Consider the following 21,460-nt stretch of genomic DNA (forward strand, 5'->3'; position numbering starts at 1 on the left):
CACAGTATTACATACTCGTTTTTAATTTATTTACATTGCTGTAAATGTATGGCTCCTAAAAGCTGCTATGAAGATGCATCATCACAGTGTTGTAGCTCTGCCTGTAAGTGAATCATTTGCATTTGCCTGTGGAGACTTATTTCTTAAGTTAGAGATATATATGTTGCAAAAAGTGATATGGTATTTTTAATTGGAACCTTGTTCTTTTCCTGAATATAGATTATACTCTGAATTTCAGGCTTGTAGTGAGTTGTTTACGGATACAGATTGTAGATTGCTCTTGGTAGTATGGTCCTTTTAACAATATTAATTCTTCCAATCCATGAACGTGTCACATATTTCCATCTGTTTATATCACATTCAGTTTCTTTCACTGGTGTCTTATAGTTTTCAGAGTACAGGTATTTTATCTTTTTAGGTAGTTTATTCCTAGGTATTTTATTCTTTTTTGTGATTGTAAATTGGATTGATTCCTTTGTATCTCTTTCTGATCGTGCATTATTAGTGTATAGAAATGCAACCAATTTCTGTATATTTACTTTATATCCTGCAACTTTACTGAATTCATTGATGTGCTCTAGTAGTTTTTTGGTAGTGTCTTTAGGATTTTCTATGTACAGTATCATTTCATCTGCAAATGGAGACAGTTTTACTTCTCCCTATTCAATTTGGATTATTTTACTCCTTTTTCTTGTCTGATTGCTGTGGCTAGCATTTCCAATACTATGTTAAATAGAAGTGGCAAGACTGGGCATCCATATCTTGTTCCTTACCTTAGAGGATATGCTTTCAGTTTTTCACTATTGAGTTTGATGTTAACTGTGAACTTGTCATATATGTCCTTTATTATGTTGAGTTTTGTTCCCTCTATGCCCAGTTTGAAGAGATTTTGATCATAAATGGATATTGAATTTTGTCAAAAGCATTTTTCTGCATCTATTGAAATGATCATATGGTTTTTATTCTTCAATTTGTTAATATGGTATAACACATTGATTTGCTGATTGAAAAATCCTTGTGAATTTGATCATACCCTTGGTCATGGTGTATGATCCTTTTAATGTATTGTTGGATTCAGTTTGCTAATATTATGTTGAGTATTTTTGCATCTAAGTTCATCAGTAATATTGTCTGTAATTTTCTTTTTTTATGATATCTTTGTCTGGATTTTTTTATCAGGGTGATCTGGGTCTCCTAGAATCAGTTCTGAAACCTTTCTTCCTCTGAAATTTTTGGAATCGTTTGAGAAGTATAAGGTGTTATTTTTTCTCTAAATATTTGTTAGAATTCACCTGTGAAGCCATCTGGTTCTGGATGTATGCTTGTTAGATGTTTTTTAAATTATGTTTTCAATTTCTTTACTGGTATTTGGTCTGTTAATAATTTCTATTTCTTTTTGGTTCAGTCTTGGGAGATTTTACATTTCTAGGAATTTGTCCTTTTCTTCTAGGTTGTCCATTAAAAAATTTTTTTTGTACTATTTAAAATCTTTATTTCTCTATGTCCCTGTAACATATTCACTACCACCCACCTACAGTCAAATGGATGATGAAGTCTTCAATATTAAAGATGAGCCACTGGACCCTTAGAAAACGGTTTTGAAAGAACTCTACCATTAAAACACACACAGAAACATGAGAAAGCATGAATGCAGTCCCCTACTACCACATATTATGCAGCTGAGTTTTCTCCATTTGGGGAAATCTCAGGGGTCAGCACATCTAGAGTGCAATGGATGAGCCTCACCCTGGGAAAACCACCTTCATGACCATGGTATCGCCCCAGCCTGGTAAGTATAGTTTGTCCATTTTATTGCCATATAGTTGTTTATAGTAGTCTCTTAAAATCCTTTGTATTTCTGATTTTATTGATTTGAGCCCTTTTTTCTTGGTAAGTCTGGCTAAATGTTTATAATTTTTTTTTTATCTTTTCATAGAACCAGCTCTTAGTTTCATTAATTTTTTTTATGTTTTTTTCTTAAGTCTCCATTTATTTCTGTCCTGAACTTTATGATTTTTTACTTCTACTACTTTTGGATTTTGTTTGTTTTTCTTTTTCTAGTTTCTTTAGTTTTAAGGTTATGTTGTTCATTTTGGATTTTTCTTGTTTCCTGAGATAAGCTTGCAACACTATAAATTTCCCTCTTAGAACTGCTTTTGCTGCCTCCCATAGATTTTAGATTTTTGTGTTTTCATTTTCATTTGTCTCCAGGTATTTTTTTCTCTTTGATTTCTCCAGTGATCCATTGGTTATTTAGTAGCATATTGTTTAACCTCCACATTCTTTTGCAGTTTTTTCTTGTAGTTGATTTCTAGTCTCATAGCATTGCAGATTGAAGAGATGCTTGATATGATTTCAATTTTCTTAAATTTACTGAGGCTTGTTTTATGGCCTGGCATATGAACTATCCTGGAGAATGTTCCTTGTACACTTGAAAAGAATGTGCATTCTGTTGCTTTTGGATGGAATGTTCTACATGTACCTTTTAAGTCCTCATAATCTAATGTGTGATTTAAGGCCACTGTTTCCTCATTTATTTTCTGTCTAGATGAACTCTCTATTGATGTCAGTGGTGTGTTATAACCCTCACTCTTATTCTGTTACTTTCAATTTCTTCCTTTATGTCTGTTAGTATCTGCTTTATGTATTTAGGTGCTCCTATGTTGGGTGTATACATATTTACAATTGTTATATCTTCTATTGGATTGGTCCCTCGATTATTATATGATGTGTTTCTCTCATAACAGTCTTTATTTCAAAGTCTATTTTGTCTGATATAAGTATTGCTTCCCTGGCTTTCTTTTGATTTCTATTTGCATGGAATACCTATTAACATCCCCTTTCTTTCAGTCTGTGTGTGAGTCTTTAGATGTGAAGTGCATCTCTTATAGGCAGCATATATATGAGTCTTGTTTTTGTATCCATTCAGCCACTCTATGTCTTCTGATTGGAGCATTTTGTCTATTTACTTTTAAAGTAATTATTCATATGTATGTTCTTATTACCATTTTGTTAATTGTTTTGGGGTTGTTTTGTATGTCTTTTTAATTTCTTTCTTCTTTTGTTTTCTTCTCTTGTGGTTTGATGACTATCTTCAGTGTTATGTTTGGATTCTTTTTTCTTTTCTGTGTGTGTATCTATTATAGATTTTTGATTAGTGGTTACCATGAAGTTTATATATAGCAATTTACATACATACATGATTGTTTTAAGTTGCTGATCTCAATTTCAAATGCATTTTAACGACTCTGTATTCTCCTCGCCTCAGAATGACTACTTTTGTTATCATATTTTACATGCAACTGTGTTGTGTATCCCATAACTGCTTATTGTGTATAGAGACAATTTTAGTACTTTTGTCTTTTAACCTACTTACTAGTTTTGCATATGGATGATTTCCTAACTTTACTGTATGTATGCCTTTACTGATGGGCTTTTTCCTTTCACGATTTTTATGTTTCTAGTTGTGACCTTTTCTTTTTCACTTAGAGAAGTTCCATTACCATTTCTTGTAAAGCGTGCTTGGTGGTACTGAACTCTTTTAGCTATTGCTTTTCTGTAAAGCTTTTGATTTCTTTATCAGGTATGAATGAAAGCCTTGCTAGGTAGAGTATTCTTGGCTGTAGGTTATTCCCTTTCACCACTTTAAATACAATGCCACTGCCTTCTGGCCTGTAGAGTTTCTGCTGAAAATTCAGCTGACCAGCCTTATGGGAATTCCTTTGTATGTTACTTGTTGCTTTTTCCTTGCTGTTTTTAATAGACATTTTATCCATAATTTTTGCCATTTTAATTGCAATGTGTCTTGGCTGTATTCCTCTTTGGGTTAATTCTGTATGGGACTCTCTGTGCTTCGTGGACTTGGATGCCTGTTTCCTTTCCCAGGCTAGTAAAGTTTTCAGCTATTATGTCTTCAAATACGTTTTCAACCCCATTTTTCTCTCTTCTCCTTCTGGGACCATTATAATGTGAATATTAGTACACTTGATGTTGTCCCAGAGGTCTCTTAAGCTGTGGTCATTTCTTTTCATTCTTTTTTTCTTTTTTCTGTTCAGCATCAGTGATTTCCAATACTTTGTCTTCCAGTTCGCTGATCTGTTTCTCTGTATCGCTTAGATGAATTTGCTTTTTATTTTTGATTTTAAGATTCCACATCAAAGAGAGATAATAAGGTATTTGTCTTTGACACAATTTTTTAAAAACCCATCTATCCTTTGATGCACACCTACGTTGTTTCCATATCTTGGTGTAAATAATGCCATAATAAACATGGGAGTTTATATATCTTTTTGAGTTAGTGCTTTTTGTTTTTGGATAAATACTGAGAAGTGGAACTTCTGGTTCATATGGTAGTTCTATTTTTAATTTTTTGAGGAACTTCTATACTGTTTTCCATAAAGGTTGCACCAATTTATACTCCAAACATTAGTACAAAGGGCTCCCCTTTCTCCTCATCCTTACCAACACTTTTTTTTTTTTTTTAAATAACAGCCATTCTAGCAAGTGTGGGGTAAATAACTCTTTGTTATTTACATTTCCCTGATGATTCATGATGTTGAGTACATTTTCATGTACCTGTTGGCTATCTGTATGCCTTCTTTGGAAAACTTTCTGTTTAGATCTTGAGCCCATTTTAAAATTGAGGGTTTTTTTGTTGTTTTTGTTTCTGTTTTTGCTATTGAGTTTTATGAGTTCTTTATATATTTTGAATATTAGCCCCTTATCAGATATTTGATATGCAATTATTTTCTCCCATTTATTAAGGTTCCTTGTCATTTTGTTGATGGTTTCCTCTGCTGTACAGAAGATTTTTAGTATGATATAGCCCCACTTATTTATTTTTGCTTTTGTTGCTTTTGCTTTTGATGTCAGAGTAAAAAAATCATCTCCAAGACTTACGTTAAGGAGCTTGCCACCAATGTTGTCTTTTAAGATTGTTATGTTTTCAGATCTTACATTCAAGTCTTTAATGTATTTTGAGTTAATTTTGTGCATGGTGTAAGATTGTGGTTGTGTTTCATTCTTTGCCATGTTGAAAAGTGTAAATCTTAATGAAATGCCAACCAAAAGTAATTACAACATGTGAAACACTGCAAAGCTGGTAGGACCCCAGATTTTTTCATCAGGTCTGCCTTTTTTAATGTGGGGAAGGTGTGGGATGGCTCTGGTGACCACCAGGGACAGAGACCTGGGGGCCTCTGTGCACTTTTTGCAGGTATCAAAAGAGTATCAGATCTTCCCCTGAGGTCATACAGGGGCTGAAAGAAAGTCCCGGCTGGGACCAGTCACCTCAGTGGTTAGAAAAAAATAAACCCATCTCCCACTTCTAACCTTGAAGAACAGATTCTCTAGAAACCATTCATAAAAGTAAAGGCAGGAGACATCACCTACATGACCACCATCCCCATGGCTCAATTAATTGAGTGCCTACTATATGGGCAGCACAGTTAGATGCTTCCTAGGTATTTAGTAACCAATTCAAGTAACCGTTATCTCCATTTTATGCACGAAGAAACTAAACAAGCTCAGAGAAGTCAAGTCACTCGCCCAAGGTCATACAGCTGGTAAGTGAGAAATGTGAAAGGAGTAAGACCAAGACTGGTTCCAACACTCACATTCAAAGAGCAGGGTTGCTCCGCACAAAAGTTGGAACCCCCCCAAATGGTAGCTGGTGTAATGTCTGCTTATGTCATGGTGGCTGTGTTTTCTTACCAGTTAGCATACTTTTTCCAGGGCATCCACTCATGGTCTAGGACTCTGCTGCCTGGCCTCCTCAAACTCTCGACCGTTGGGTTTGATCCTCAGGTTTACTCCCAATGGGCACAGGTATAGTGATGGAGTCCTCGCTTCACTGCCAGCTGGCCTCAGAACCTTGCCAGTAAGATGTATGAGGGACTCACACTTCTCTGTGACATATGATAACCATGACCTTGAATTGAGTTTCCCTATCTTTCACCCAGTGTGTCCTGGGGGATAAATCCTTTATGCTGCCTCTAATATCGTATGACTTTTGAAATCTAGCAAACTAGAAATTTACAAAAAGGCACAAAAAATCAGAAATTACCCATAAGCCCCACTACCTAAAATCTATCTCTGTCTTTTTGTAAATTTTGAGGCATTTGTTTTTACCTACTTGATGTCCTGCTAGAGTTTTTTTATTTGTCCACTGGTCATTATTTAAGAGCATCCTTCCACTTACGTTTAGAAAAAAACCCTAATTCTTAATGACTCATTAACTCATATATGAGACTATAATGTAAATTATGAGATAAAACCTCTATTTTAAAATATCAGTGTTATTGCTAATATTTTGCAGCCATAAAGAATGTGGTCAGGCATTTCCTTGTTTGTTATTTATGATTTCCTTCAGTAGCATTCCCAGAAGCAGAATTATGGATCAAAGCATATGGATACTTGACACAAATGCCCACACTGTCATCCAGTCTGCATTTCCCAGGCTGCAATGAGTGTGCTCCTTCTACTTTTTAGCCATACACACCAATCTCTCCTCTTGCAAATATTCCCCTTTAGAGGTAATTGCATCATTCCCATCGGCAGTCAGTCTGTAGTCAGGGTGGACAAACTTTTCCCTCTGAGTTTGGAATCCTGAGTTGAATGTCTCCAAGGCAGAGAACCCACAAGAGACAACTTTGCATGTGTTTGTTTGCTCTTCCAGTATTCTTAGCATGGAAAAACTTTAAAACACCATGGTGCAGGTTGAAAAAAAGATAAGTACCATGTAATAGAATCTGTATAAATCTCACAAATAAAACAGTAGCCTGTAGCCCTCACAGCCCCTCTGCTGAGGATGAAGTTGAAAGAACTGTAGGTTTTGGCTCCTAAGTCAGGAAATGTTTTGATGGTAAATATGAGGGACAGTCACAGGATGTAAATCAGGAGGGTGTGACTTCCTCCAAGTTCAGGGGTCACACAGCCAACATGTCCCTCTGGGGTCTTAACTGCGGATGCAGACCTCCAGACAGCAACCATGGAAGGGCATGTCTAGAGCACAAGGGGTATGGGAGAGGGTGTACAGACAAGGTCTATCAAAGTCCTTGCTTGCATGGGGCTCTGTGGCCAATGCTCACACATACACAAAGTACCGTCCATCCTGGTAGGGGAAGGGGTTATCTTGGAGAATTAGCTTCCCCTTCTTCCTGCCTTCCATCCCTCCTACTCTCTTTTTGAAGGCAAAATCTGCATGGTGGGTGTGTGGATGCACAGGGCTCTCCATCTGCCTGGGTTCAAATCCAGACTCTGCCACTTCTCAGGTAGGTCATTTAGGTGGCAGATCTATGCCTCAGTTACTTCACTGGAAAACACTGTACACACCTCCACAGGTCGTTATGAGGATTAAAATAAAAATTTTTGTGCTATTCTGGGCTCGTTCCTAGAGGTTGGCCAAGAGCCTGTGGCTCCAGACTTTTCATTGATGTTGGTAAGCACCTAGACCCTTATATTAAAAACTTTTCCTGCTTAAGGTAGTTGAGTGTTATGGACTAAAAATTTGTTTCCCACCCAAATTCTATTTTGAAGCCCTAACCCCTAATGTGATGGTATTTGGAGATGGGGACTTTGAGAGGTTAAGTTTAGATGAGATCATGAGTGTAGAGTCCCCATGAGGTGATTAGTGTCCTTGTAAGAAGAGAAAGATAGTACTTGCTCTTCTCTTTCATTCTTCTTCTTCTCCTTCTCCTTCTCCTTCTTCTTCTTCTTCTTCTTCTTCTTCTTCTTCTTCTTCTTCTTCTTCTTCTTCTTCTTCTTCTTCTTCTTCTGCTTCTTCTTCTTCTTCTTCTTCTGCTTCTTCTGCTTCTTCCTTCCTTCTTTCTTTCTTTCTTTCTTTCTTTCTTTCTTTCTTTCTTTCTTTCTTTCTTTCTTTCTTTCTTTCTTTTTTTCTTTCTTTATCTCTTTCTCTCTTTCTTTCCCTCTTTCTCTCTTTCTCTCCCTCTCTCTCTCTCCTTCTCCACCTCTGGCATGTGAAGACACAGTGAGAAGCTGGCTATATGTAAGCCAGGAACAGAGTTCTCACCAGGAAACTAATCTACAGGAACCATCATCTTGGACTTCCAGCCTCCACAACTGTGTGAAATCAATGTCTGTTGCTTAAGTCACTTAGTCTATGTAATTTTGTCATAGCAGCCTGAGGTGACTAATACACTGAGTGATTTTGCTGTTTTGCAACATCTTCCAACTTTTATACTGGGCAGCCCTCCCCATCTCCTTGCCTCAGCCCCTCCACCATCATTGTTATTTTTGGCATTTGTCATGCAGTTGCACATGTTGTTCCCTCTGCCTGGGCTGTCCTTCCTTCTGTCCATCTGCCAGCTGGACTCTTAGCTTCTAAGGCAGAGCTGAATTGCCACCCCTCTTCTGGTGTCATTCATAATATCTTTTCCCAGCACTTTGATGCACGGACAGAGTTAGCAGCCTTCTTCTAGACCCCCAGCACTTGGAACAATATTCATTAGCACAATATTCAGCAAATACTGATTGAGCTCCCACCAGGTGTCTGGAAATGTTCTTGCCACCGGTGTTCCATAAGAAGAAGCAGAGACAGGCCAGGAATGCACACAGTTTACCTGTTTACCCAGCTCCTTAGGAGCAGAGTGACCTTGGGCAATTCCTGAACTTCTCTCTGCTCCATATGAAAAGTGAAGCTGTTGTTAGACTAACACCTATAAATGGCCGGACCAGGTCCCCAGCACAAGTCAAAATGTTAGGTAAGTACCAGTGATCACTATCAGTGGGAGGGACAGGCAATGAACAAGTAGACTGACGTGCAGAAATCTCTGTCCCAGTCTTGAGAGCTATGAGAATAGTCTGTCTACGGTGGTAAGGGAGGGCTTCGCTGGGAAGTGACACTTGAGTGGAGGTGACTTGGACACTTCTGAGCGTCTACCAGCCTGGATACAGAGGCTTCTTAGGCTGTGATTCCAGCCAGTGGTGGGCCAGGCAGTCCATCTGGCAGAAGAGCTTGGGCTGGCAGGCCAGGGTGCTGTCTGCTGTCCCAGAGTTTGTGTAATACCTGTGCTGCTTAGAGGGAGGGCTCAGGGGTAAGCAGTCTCAGGGCTGTAGGCTAGAAGATTCCCACCACAGCAGTCCCAGTGTCCCTCTCCCTAACTTGCCTAAAAGTTCTTGTCAGAGGGCCCAGGCCTGGTGCACAGTAGGTATGGAGGGTGTGGAAGAGATCTGAGTGGCTTGGGGGAACTCCCAAAGAGCAGAAGTCCCCCCAAATCAGCACTGAGGCCAGGGAGAGCCAAGTGAGAAGTGAGAAAATGTCACATGAATTGGCATCCGAATCTCCCAAGTTTCATCTCACTGTGATTAAAAATCCACTAAAGCATCATAAACTTGTTTTGGCTTTGGCTTTTGGTGACTGAACATCAGTCACAAGCAACTGGGCCTTGAACTGCTCTTGAAGAGAATGGAATCTCACACTCACTTATAAGGGTCATCCTGTGTGCCTGGTGCTGTGGAGGGACTTTCCAAAATCATTCTCTACAAGGAGTGTTCTGCTACTATCCCCACTCACAGTGAGGAAACTGAGGCTCAGAGAAGGCAAGTAACCAGAAAAGCTCACACAGCTCAGAGGAAGCAGCAGAGAAGGATTTGAACCCGCCCCCTTGCCTAGATCTGAGATGAGGAGAGAAGATATGTGCAAGTAATGAAAGGGCTAACACTGAAGCTGATAGCTGGGGTGGATAGATTCAATTCATGTGGGCCAGTTGAAGAGGCAGCAGTTAAATATGCAGACCCTGGAACCAACCTGCTGCCCCTTGCTGCCACTTGACCTTAACCAGCTCTGGGACCTCTTTGGGCCTCAGTTTGTGCATCTGTAAAATGACAACAACACTTACCCACCTCAGAGGGGTGTGGTGAGGATTAAATTACAGCAGGTGAGCACCCAGAGGAGAGCTTGCCACATAACCATGACTCTGCAAATGTCACCTCTCAAAGCTGTTTACTGAGGTGGGTAAGATCCTAGGCATGGGGTGGGTTGGGCTGAGGCAGTAAGGGAGTGAAACCTCCACCCTCTGGGAGCTCATGGTCTCCTGAGGGAAATGAGAAGTGGACACAACTTCAGGAATGTGAGAGGGTGGGTGCTGGTTGTGAAGGGAGCCCCAGGGAGCCTCCTACACTGCTAACATGGCAGGGTCTAGTCAAATAAAAGGAAAGCAGAACAGGAAAGCGACCTGAATGCCCTTCAATAGGGGATAAGATGCTGTGGTGCACTCTAAGCGGCAGGTCACAGAATGACGTGCAGAAAAATTCTGGGAGTACAAAGCCAGCTGCAGAACTCTCTGCATACAATGTGATTCTATTCATGAGAAAGAAAAATGTACATAGAACACCGTCATCCAGGATGCAGCAGGACCAAGGTGAGCTCTGAAAAGATGAGGCATCAGCCTGGCCAACAGGAGCAACCAGGCAGGCACAAAATAGGCTGTTTTTGTCTCTGGAAAATGACAGTCCTAAGGATCTGGTTTTGGGCAGTGCCAACAACAAAGTACAAAAGGGAGAGCGAATGGGGCCAGCAGTTCCTGGCCCACAGGAAGGAGGTGCTCAGTTCCACCCGCTGAACTCCTCTTTCAGACAACTAAGGGGACAGACCAGCAGCTGCCTTGTGATCTGGATGTGAGCCACCCTCCAGAACTGCTCCCTTCCCCTTGGGCTCAAGGCTCAAGAGACTGCTGAAGCAACAGGAGGCTGAAAGGAGACCTCTGTCCAAATTAAAGCCTAAGTCTTTCAAGGCCAATTGGAAATAATCCAGGTCAGCCAGGGGCACGCAAGAGTTCCCAGCACCTGCCCTGGGTCAGGTCTGCCCTTAGGGTGCTTACTTTCCAGTGGATGAGATGACAATACGTCAAATTCAACAGATGGGACATGCACCATGAACAGCAATACCATTCCCAGAGAAGGAGCCAATGCTGAAAATGAAAATAGGCTGCTCAGGGAAGGCCTCCATGAGATGAAACTGTTTGTGCAAAGACTTGAAGAAGGTGAGGAAGCCACAGAGGGGTCTGGAGGAAAGGTAAGCCAGGCAGAAGGCACAGCCAGTGCAAAAACCCTGGGGCAGAAGTGTACCTGGAGCCAAGTGAGTGATGGGGAGCCCAGGAAGAGCTGAGATGATGGGGTTGATGATCAGGGCCATGAGGGTTACTGGGAGGACTTTGTGTCTGACTGCGAGTGAAGAGGGAGCCATGACAGGATGTCAAGCATAGAAGGCGCTTGGACTGACCTGGGTTTTATCAGGAGCCCTCTGGCTGTTCAATGGGAAATGGACTACTATGGGAATGAACAGATAAATGAATGCAGGAATCAATGATTGAATGAATAAAGAGAGGGTGATGGGAAGAAGAAGTCAAGCAGATCGCCACACTCAGGAGACACACAAAGGTGATTGGCAGTATATGGGCTGCATGCCGTTAACTATGTCTTGCAGGTGCTTGCCTGATGCCCTCAAAGCTGGAGCTTAGGCTCCCTTTAGGAGCACATCCCACCAGGTCCCTGTTACTGGCTTCACGTTGCTGTCAAGGACCCTGAAGCTCAGGAGTGATAGACCTTGCCAAAGTTACACGGCTCCATTAATGGATACATCTAGGATGGGAATCTATATCCTTCTGACCACAAAACCAGGTTTCTGGACCTCTGAGGGGCAGCAGCATCCCCACTCCTCAGACACTCCAGGAGCTAGTTCTGAGTCAATCTAAGGAAGAAAAGGGCTTTGAGAACTTCTGAGGACACAGGATTTCTGGCGACCTTGCTCTGCAGGGAGGAAGTTCTTTACATATGCTACCTGCGTGAGATGGGCTGGATCTCCCTCAGGCCCCACAGGGTAGGGCTGAAATTTATCACTCTATATTTTAATAAAAAGACCATTCAAGGCCCCCCAAATTAATTTGCACTGGGAAGACAATTACATGTCAAATAATACACCCACTGAGCAAAAGATTTAAGAAAAAACCCAGTTAGGAAGGCTTTGGGTGGGCTGATTCTGAGATATGTGAGCTCAACTCAGAAGTCCTTGGAAAGTTATTATCAAGTGGTAATGAACACAGGTGTGCAGGCAATAATGTGTGAGGGAGTTCATTTCTAATATTTGTGCCCTGTCACAATTTATTTCAAACCTACAAATAACATCTGTGGGAAAGGCAGTCTTCATCTTCTAATAAAAAGATATTAACAGCACCTCGAAAAGCCAGCATGGGAGGAATCAGATATCCCTGAGCTGAGGGGTTGCAAGGGATGTGGCCTGTGACCATAGTTGTCCCCTCATGGGCAAGGCTGGCCTGAGTCAGTGGCTAGCATACAACTTGGAGGGCTCATATCAAAATGTGGGTTGGTGACTTGTGAAATGTTGGGTGCCAACATGTCCACTGGCAACGATTGGTGGGAATGGAGAAGCCAGCTGACTCCTTGGATGGACCCAAGTCCCCACACCAGCCAGCCTTTCTTAGTTACATGTGGCTGTATGACCCCTGCAGGCCCCTAGGTTTGCACTCTCTGATGGAACCTTCAGGTGTGGAGAGTGAGGCCCAGAGTGGTTAAGTAAGTTGCTTGGGATCATATTGCAAGGTGGGACAGTAAGGACTCAAGCCCACCTCTGCTTCTCCCAGCCTATATCAGGGCTGCAGGTTGGCCTGGGGTCAGACCAATGAATATGGGTTATCATGGGATTGGGTGCATTTAGATCAAGGCCACTACAGCTCTCATGCCAAATCTAGCTTGCTGCCTGCTTTTGTAAGTAAAGTTTTATTGGAACACGGCCATGCCCACCCATGTCTGTACTGGGATACTGTAGCTTGCAGACAACAGTGACCCAAGGGGTGCTGCCCATTCAAGTTGACCTGACTGTTATCAGAACCTGCAGGCTCAGTGGGTTTGTGCCCTTGTCTGGCAACCCCTTCATTGCCCAGAGGAGGTTCCCATCAGGGTACATGACCCCTTTACAAGGCTGTGAGGAGGGGCAGCCTGGGGGGCCGGGGGAATGGCAGTGAGAGGAAAGCATCAGGACCCCACTTATAGACAAGGTCATCCTGGTTCTTTTGCAAGCTGTGACTGCTGGGGAGCGGCTGGGAGGCAGTTTGCCAGGGTCATGATGGTTCCTGTAGAAGGCCCCAGCCTCCTCCCAGTGGCTGCTGCAGCCCTACATTGAATCTGCCAACAGTCCTTCAGAACCACTGTGAGGGCAAATCCCAAATTCAAATTCAACCACTTACCACCTCTATATCACCCCATGGCCTGGACACCAGCATGTCTGCCTGGGGCTCCAAGGAGGCCTCCCAAGGACTGTCTTTTCCTGGATCCTAGTCAACACAGCAACAGAGGGACCACACAGAATCCAGATGATGTCACTTCCCTGCCTAAAGCATTCAATGGCTCCGTGTGCACTTAGAATAACTTTTACATCTTAGCTTTTGCTTCCCCCCTCTAGCCTTGCCCATTCCCGTTTGCCCACCAGATTCACATGATATTGTCCATCTTCCACATCCTCAAACATACCAAGAACATTGCCACCTCATGGCCTTTGCTCCTGCTGTTCCTTTTCCTACAATAAGGTTCCTCAGGCTATTCTTATGGCTGTTGACTTACCCCTCGGTGTCCTTTTAATCATGATCTTCTCAGAGAAACCTATTCCAAGAACCCTGCTCCAGCTGAGGCCCGTCCTGTTGTGCCCTGTCACTGTCACCTGTTCATTTTCTAGCAGTGCCAATGGTAGTTTCTACTACTTATGTGTTCACTTATGAGTGTCTCTCCTCCACCTAACTGAGCCTGGCCAGGGCAGGACCTGGTCTGATAATTGGGACTTAGTACATATGTGCTGAATTAGTGATTAAAAGAGAAGAACAAATTAAATATATTTTAAATGAGAAAGTTCTCAGGGGTTTGAAGAGAGGTGAGGCAGTTGTGAATTTTGTTTTGGGCATGTAGAGTCAGAGGTGCCTGGGAGGCTCTTTTGTGTTGTCCTTTAGGAGTAGGAGGGGATGACAGGGTAGAATCCAGCCAGGAGCTGGAGGTGTGGGGAGCAGACAGACAGAGGGGGGCAATGCAGTGTGGCAGTCAAGAGCGAGGACTCTGGAGCTGGGCAGCCCAGATCAAATCCTACACAAATCTCTTAGAAGCTGTGTCCTCCAGCAGCCCTTCTGGGACACATATCCTGAAAAATAGAGATTATGGTATCACCTCTGCAGGAATTATACTGGTGCCAGATAAATATGCACTACATGCCAGCATTCTTGTTACAGAAAGAACTCACACTCCAGGCACTTTCTCCGTCTTGTGCTCTGGCCAAGAAAAACAATAGAATATGGGTGTTCCCTGGAGGGCAGCTGCACACCCAAGGATGCTGTCCTAATCTAGGCCTGGTGTACCCTTTCAGTGTGGTTCTGTTGGAAGGTAACTGGCCACCTGGAGAAGGGCTCTGACACTTGTCTCACTGGAGCATTCTGGTCTGGTCATTCTCAAAATCACCAGAGGAAAAAGATAACTTCTTCATTGTACAAGTCTTCAAGGTTTTTCAAAAGTGAGATTTATTATTTTCAGTATTAAAGAGAAACTTCCATTTGAGTCCAGAAGCCTGTTGTGTGTGTGTTTTAACAGCTTTATCAAGGAATAATTGATACACAATAAATTCAACATATTTAAAGTGTACAATTTGATCAGTTTCAACATATATGTGTACCTGTGAAATAGGTATGTTTAGAAATAATGAACATATCCATTATCCCCCAAAACTTCCTTGTGCCCATTATAATCCCTCCTTCATGCTCCTCCCCCAGGGAACCGTTGATTCATAAGAATTAGTTTGCATTTTCTAGAATTTTATATAAATGGTATCACACAGTGTATATTGTTAGTCTGGCTACTTTCACTCAGCATAATTACTTTAGCTCCATTCAAATTGTTGTATATATCAATAGTTCATTTCTTTTTATTACCAAGTGTTATTCCATTGTATGAATATACTACTGTCTGTTTATCCATATATCAGTTGGTGGATGTTTGTTTATTTCCACTTTTTGTCTATCATGAAGTATACTGCTATGTACATTTGTGTACAAGTTTTTGTGTGAATATATGTTTCTATTTCTTTTGGGTAAATGCCTAGGAGAAGGATGGCTGGATTGTATGGTAGGCACATGTTTAATCTTTTAAGAAACTGCTAAACTATTTTTCAACATGGTTATACCATTTAGCATTCCCCCCCAAAATTATGAAACTTTCCTCCACATTCTCATGGGCACTTGGTACGATCAGTCATTTTAATTTTTAGCCATCTTATTAGGTGTGTAGTAATATGTCATTCTGGTTTTAATTTGTATTTTTCTAATACCTAATGATGCTGAGAATCATCCCTTTGAAAGGATCTTTCACAGAAAAACTTTTCAAAATGTTGATTAAGTCCATTTTTTCCTTTAAAAATTGTGCTTTCAGTGTCAAGTCTTAAGAACTCTTTGTCTAGTTGTAATCCTGATGATTTTCTTCCATTTTTTCCCAAAGGTTTTATAGCTTTATATTTAACCTGTGATCAACTTTGAGTTAAATTTTGTATAAGGTATGAGGTTGAACTTGAGGTTGCTTTTTTCAGCCTATGGATATCTAATTGCTTCAGCACCAAGTTGAAAAGGCTATTTTCCATCTGTTAAATTGGTTTTGCATCTTTGTTAAAAATCAGTTGGGCATATTTCTGAGTTCTCTCTTCTGTTCCATTGATCCATATATCTGTCCCTCTGACAATAACAGTCTTGATTACTATAGCTATATAGTAAGCCTTAACATCAGGTAGAGTGATTCCTCCTACTTTTTTCTTTTTTCAAAATCGTTTTAAGCTAAGTCTTTTATTTTTCTATGTAAATTTTAGAGTAACCTTATATGTCTAAAACAATCCTTGCTTAGATTTTGATAGGCATTGCATTAAGCCCATCGATCAATTGGAGGACAAAAACATCCTTAAATTTTCCACCACAGTCCATCAATAATTCATGAACGTGGTATATTTCACTATTTATTTAGGTCTTCTTTGCTTTCTTTCATCTGCATTTTCATATATAGAAATCTGGTACATGTTTTATCAGATTTATGCATAAGCAATTAACTTTCCTTTGAGCAGTTATAAATAATTTGTTTTTAATTTTGGTTTGTACATATTTATTGTTGGTATGTAGAAATGTAATTTTTGTGTTTGTTGATCTTGTATCCTGCTACCCTGCTGACTTTTTTCAATAGTTCTAGGAGGGTTTTTTGGTACATTCTTTGGGATTTTCTATGTATACAATCAGGTTGTCTGAGAACAGGGTCAGTTGTATTTCTTCCTTTCCAATCTGTATGTCTTTTATTTCTTTTTCTTGACTTACTGCTCTGGGAGTGATATGTTAAATAAGAACTGTGAAAGTGTACGTTCTTGCCTTGTTCCGGATCTTAGAGAGAAGAATTCAGTCTGTCAATCAGTAGCTAATCTGACAACCACTGCCTTTTAATTGGGGTATTTAGATCATTTATATTTAAAGTGATTATTGAAAATGAATAGGCTTAAATCTATTTGTTTTCTTTCTGTCCCATTGCTTCTTTGTTCCATTTTTCTTCTTTTTCTGCCTTCTTTTGGAATATTTGAATATTGTTTATGATCTCATTGTAGTTTTAATCCCTACAAGTTGGATTTGGATTTTTTAAAAATATCACTTATGTTTATACATAACCTGTTGAACAAATGGTTATGTATAAACATGAACATAGAGTTATAACAATTTTTATTGACGTTTCTGCTAATTCTAGGATCAGTGTCTGTTTTGGGTCAGTTTTGATTGATTTTTTCTTTCTATATGGGTTGTATTTCATTGTTTTTTTTTATGCCCAAAACCTCTTCATTGAACGTCTAACATTGCGAATTTTACCTTGCTGGATATTTTTGTATTTCTTTATATTTTCCTGAGTTTTGTTCTGGACACAGGTGAGTAATGTGGAAACAGTTTGATCCTTTAAGGTCTTACTTTTAAGTTTGTTAGATGGGACCCAGGCAGTGCTCAGTTTAGGGCTAATCATTTTCTACTACTGGGCCAAGTCTGTTCAGAATACTTTTGCCAATTTCCCATGCATCATGAGGTTTTTCAGTCTGGTTGGTGAAAATTGACACTTTTCCTGTTTATATGTGAGTGCCAGGCACTGTTTTAGCTCTGATTTCTTTTAGATAGTTAATTCCCCTGTCTTCAGTAATTTTCTCACACATATGTGCTGATCAGTACTCAGCTGGATACTCAAAGGAAATCCCCTGCAGATCTCCCAAGTTCTCTCTCTATGCAGTGTAGTCCACTCCAGTGCTTTTTCTGTGAAATTTAGCTTCCTTCTTCCCAGACGCTCAACTCCATCTCCTCAACTCAGAGACTTCTCTGAGTTTTGCCTGATCCCTTCCCCCCACCAGCACAAGCAGCCTCCAAAGCTGGAGAGCCGGGGCACTCTTCCAAGGCTCAGAGCACCGTAGAGATCACTTTGTTTGTCTCCCTCTTTTCAGGGACTATTGTCCTTTGTTGCCTGATGTTAAGTGTTTTGCAAACTTGTTCCATGTATTTTGTCTGTTTTGGGGATGTTTCAGGCATCCCATTCTGTCTGAACCTTGGTTTTGAATATCAAATGTGTTTTGTTCTCCAGCAAATTTTAGGGAACCCTGGGTGATACTGGAACTTGATCTCATGTTATAAGCAGAAGCTCCCTTCACACCTGAAACTTCTTCCCATGCCTGTAGAATACATGAGTCACCTCTGCTATCTGAATACAAGAATGGGGAGGTGGTTGAAGCTCTGTTTAGAGATAAGAAAGTGAAAAATGTTTCTCTGGCAATCATTTGATATTAAAATTTGATGTCAACATTGGCATGACCCAGATGAACTTGCAGTGCAGAGATAACACCCTGCATGCCTAACCAGTTGGCCCCATTAACACCTGTTGTGTCCAGAGGGGCTATGGTGGTTGAGGAAAGGTTAAAGGAATTGTATTGGCCAGATGTCCTGTCACTGCCTCTTACTCTGTTCAGGCTATCTCAGGCATGAATTCAGACATGTCCACAGAAGAGAGCACTGGAGTCAGCAGGAAGCTTTTTGTCAGTGTGAAATGTCTCAAGTGGTGATGAGGTCCCCATCCCTGGAAGAGTACAAGCAGACACTGAATGATCCCCAAGCATGGTGGAGGTTGAACCAGATGACATTCTGCCCCTTCTGTGTGGCACAGATCCCATGACCATTCTCTGGGAGTGAGACTATGGCCTTATTAATTTGAAAACCCTTGCTCCTTGCTGGAAGTGTATTATTTCCATGGAAATGTCAGCAACTGCATAGAATCACAGCATCTCTCTGCATTGGCCCTGGTAGTCCTGTGTGGCTGGCACCCTTGCCAGAACTGGCTCTGCCCTGTCTCTCTGGGGGACCAGGCTGTGCTTTATTCTGCCAGTTCATAAGTGATTGCCTTTGGAGGGCTACTGTGCTGAATCACATAGGTTAGCAAACTATTTCGAGGTAATTTATGAGTCTGGGATGCCTGGGTTTCTAAATACAACTGACACTACAAACTGCAAAGGCTTCAAACTCCTTCCCCAAGGAGAGACTGCCCAGCCTAGCTTGGGTGGTGGCACTGGTGTCTTGGTTGGCAGGGAGGGTTGGTGCATGGAGCAGGCTTGGCTTAACCTATTCTGGGCGCCAGCAGAGGTCCACGCTTGAAATTTAGTGAAGATACCTTACGCCCTCTGTCCTTCCCTCTCTTGTCTCTGCTGTGCATGAGAAGGTGATGAAGATTTTTCTCCTGCACTGTGGCGGCATAGAAACCACACTGAATTCAGAGTCGCCACATTCCAGTAGGCTTGTTTTTTAAAATGTTAATATTTTGGGGAATAGGTCAGAAATCAGGCAACAGAAATGCCAGTAACTGGAAACTAACTTTAATCAAGAGTTGCTGATGCTTCTCTTCAGGAGTTGGCAGGCCCTGCCTGACTTTCCACCTGACCAGTGCTGCCCCTGAACACCCAGAGTGGGCCCTCTGCATTTTCCCCTGCGGGTCACCTTCCTGACCTAGTGCCTGTGCCCAGAGTGACAGACCTGTTTCCGACTGTCTGGAAGGGGACTGTGGCATCCACCCTCACTTTGCTGTACTCTTGCTGCTGCCCTTGGTCCAGCACCTGTTTCTAGCAGCTCCCATCCCCGCCCTGAGCCCAGCCAGACTCAGCTGGTACCTGCCGCCAATACAGTGACCCTCTTTCTCCCCCTTGCAGACACCTAGTAGGAGTCAGCACTGAATTTCAGATCCCCAGTGCCTACACCTCACTGGTCTCATCCTCAGTGTAGTGATTCAGGGCAAGTAGGACACAGCCTTGTCCTCAAGCTTTGGTCTTTATGACTCAGGAGGCTGACACATACATGCGCAGATAATGACCACACAGTGCACTGTTTCCTGTGACAGGGAGCAGTAGGTTGTGGCTAAAGGAACCCAGAGGAGGCCTGAGGAGCTGGAGAGAGGCAAAGCCAAAGGTGTGCTACATTCCACATGATCTCTGCAATCCTTGTGGATGAGTATCCCAGCAGAAGATACCTCAATAGGAACTGACCTCTATCACATGGATGGTAATATCAAAGAATGGTGTTAAGTAGCAAAGTAACAAATGCTTTGAGCACCTTCAGCCCAGTCCTGGAGTCTGGTTTCCCCTGAGCAGCAGAGACACAGCCAGGGCTGGCCATCCAGTGTGCCCTGGTCCTGCCTTGCTCTTCCCTCAAGAACAAGACACACTGCTTATTCCATAAACAGCCCCACATCCTTAGCACTGTGACTGAGCAGCTTTTCCCATCAAGAGGTGGTGTCTAGATTCCCCCGCTTTGAATTTGTGCTAGCTCCATGATTTGCTCTGGCCTCTGGCCAACAGGTATACTAGAAGGACACTGTGCCAGTTCTGGGCATAAGCCCCAAGGAGCCTTGTGGCCTTGCGTGCCCATCTTCTTGGGACCCTGCCACCATCACATGCAGAAGCCCAGTTAACCTCCTGGAAGAATGAGAGGTACATAGCCCAGTCACCACCACCCCTGTTCTCCTCAACCAACAGCCTACAGCCAGCTAACCCCCAGCAGCAGATTGGCCCTGCTGCCCTGTGTTGACCACACATGCTTGAGGGACTCCAGAAGACTAGCCCAGTCAGCTAGCTACTCAGCTACTAAATGGTTGTCATAAGCAGCTACGTTTTGGAGTGGTTGTTATGCAACAGAAGCTAACTGATATAGGCGTCTCAGAATTCTGAGCATACAGGACTCAGTGCATAGGCTGTGTGATTTATGGGCAGAGACCTGGCTGCAGACAGATGTACTAACATCAGGGCTCTTGCCTCCTGACCATCATGTTAGCTGTCATCCAGGCCCTGTCCTATAGATTGGCCTCAGACCACACAGTTACAACCAAGATATGGTCTTCCTGGCAGTCCCTGTGCCCAAGCCCTCTGGGCTCTTTTGCTTACTGACCCTATGCAAAGTTTTCCAGTGGTTTCACATAACGTTCAGGGTGAAATCCAATCTCCTTACTAATCCAAACAACTTTCACTGCTCCTGCTCCCCTTTCAGCTTCATGTCTCCCACCCTCTCACTACACTGCACCCACACCAGCCTCCAACCCACAAAACCCAACCCTACCACAGGGCCTTGGCATGTGCAGGTCCCCTGGACTAGAATATTCTTCCTTGGCACCCATACAGCTCCCTTCTCACTGCCTTCCAGCCTCTGTTCCAAATTGCTTTATCAAACACCCTGAGAAGATCGTTCCATGTCAAATGGCACCTGTCACTCTTTTATACCTTCCTCCTATTTTATTTCTTTTCAGAGCACTTATGACCTGACACAAAATGTCCATGTTCTGAAACCTTCAGTGAAAGCCAGAGAGGGTTATAAAGGGAAGGTGAGTTGATGAAGAAAAAGGTTAGCCTTGGGTCCTCCAGGACAGAGAACCAACTGACTGGGAGCGCAGGTGTCCTGGAACAGCCTGTCATCCTCTCTGCCTGAAAACTGCCAGTGACACTGTTGGCAGTGACTTGCTTCAGCCACTTCTAGGAACTGGTGTCTTAGCAGCAAATGTCCAGATTTACGGCCACGGCATAATTCCTTATAAGCCTCATGTGGGTAACACATGTTTGTCAAAAGTACCTTGACTTGAGGTGGCCCTAGAGATCTGTTCAATGGAACAAAGGCAGCTCCATGAAACAGGGTCTACCCATAATCCCCCTGCTGTCTGAAATACTCTAAAATTGAGGGCCCAGCATTCAGGGCCTTTTCCAGAACAGGTAGAGCCTTCAAAACAGATAATTCTCTTACTGGGAGTTGGGACTTCCCTATAGCAGGCAGAAGTATCCACAGGTCGCCTGGTATCCTCTGAGGCCAAGGAGGCCTGCGGCAGGTCCAGGTTCACTATGGATCCAGGGCTCAGGGAAAAAAAGCACTTCTATACT

General features: G+C 42.3%; 1 non-coding gene across 1 annotated transcript; it reads right to left on the reverse strand.

Annotated features, from left to right (window-relative positions):
- Positions 1-1,633: 1,633 nt before the first annotated feature.
- Positions 1,634-1,797, reverse strand: LOC133082836 (U1 spliceosomal RNA). Its single transcript, XR_009699053.1, has one exon. It is a non-coding gene; the product is annotated as a U1 spliceosomal RNA (small nuclear RNA).
- Between the last annotated feature and the right edge of the window lie 19,663 nt (positions 1,798-21,460).

The sequence above is a fragment of the Eubalaena glacialis genome, chromosome X (genome assembly GCF_028564815.1).
Source record: "Eubalaena glacialis isolate mEubGla1 chromosome X, mEubGla1.1.hap2.+ XY, whole genome shotgun sequence".
NCBI lineage: Eukaryota > Metazoa > Chordata > Mammalia > Artiodactyla > Balaenidae > Eubalaena > Eubalaena glacialis.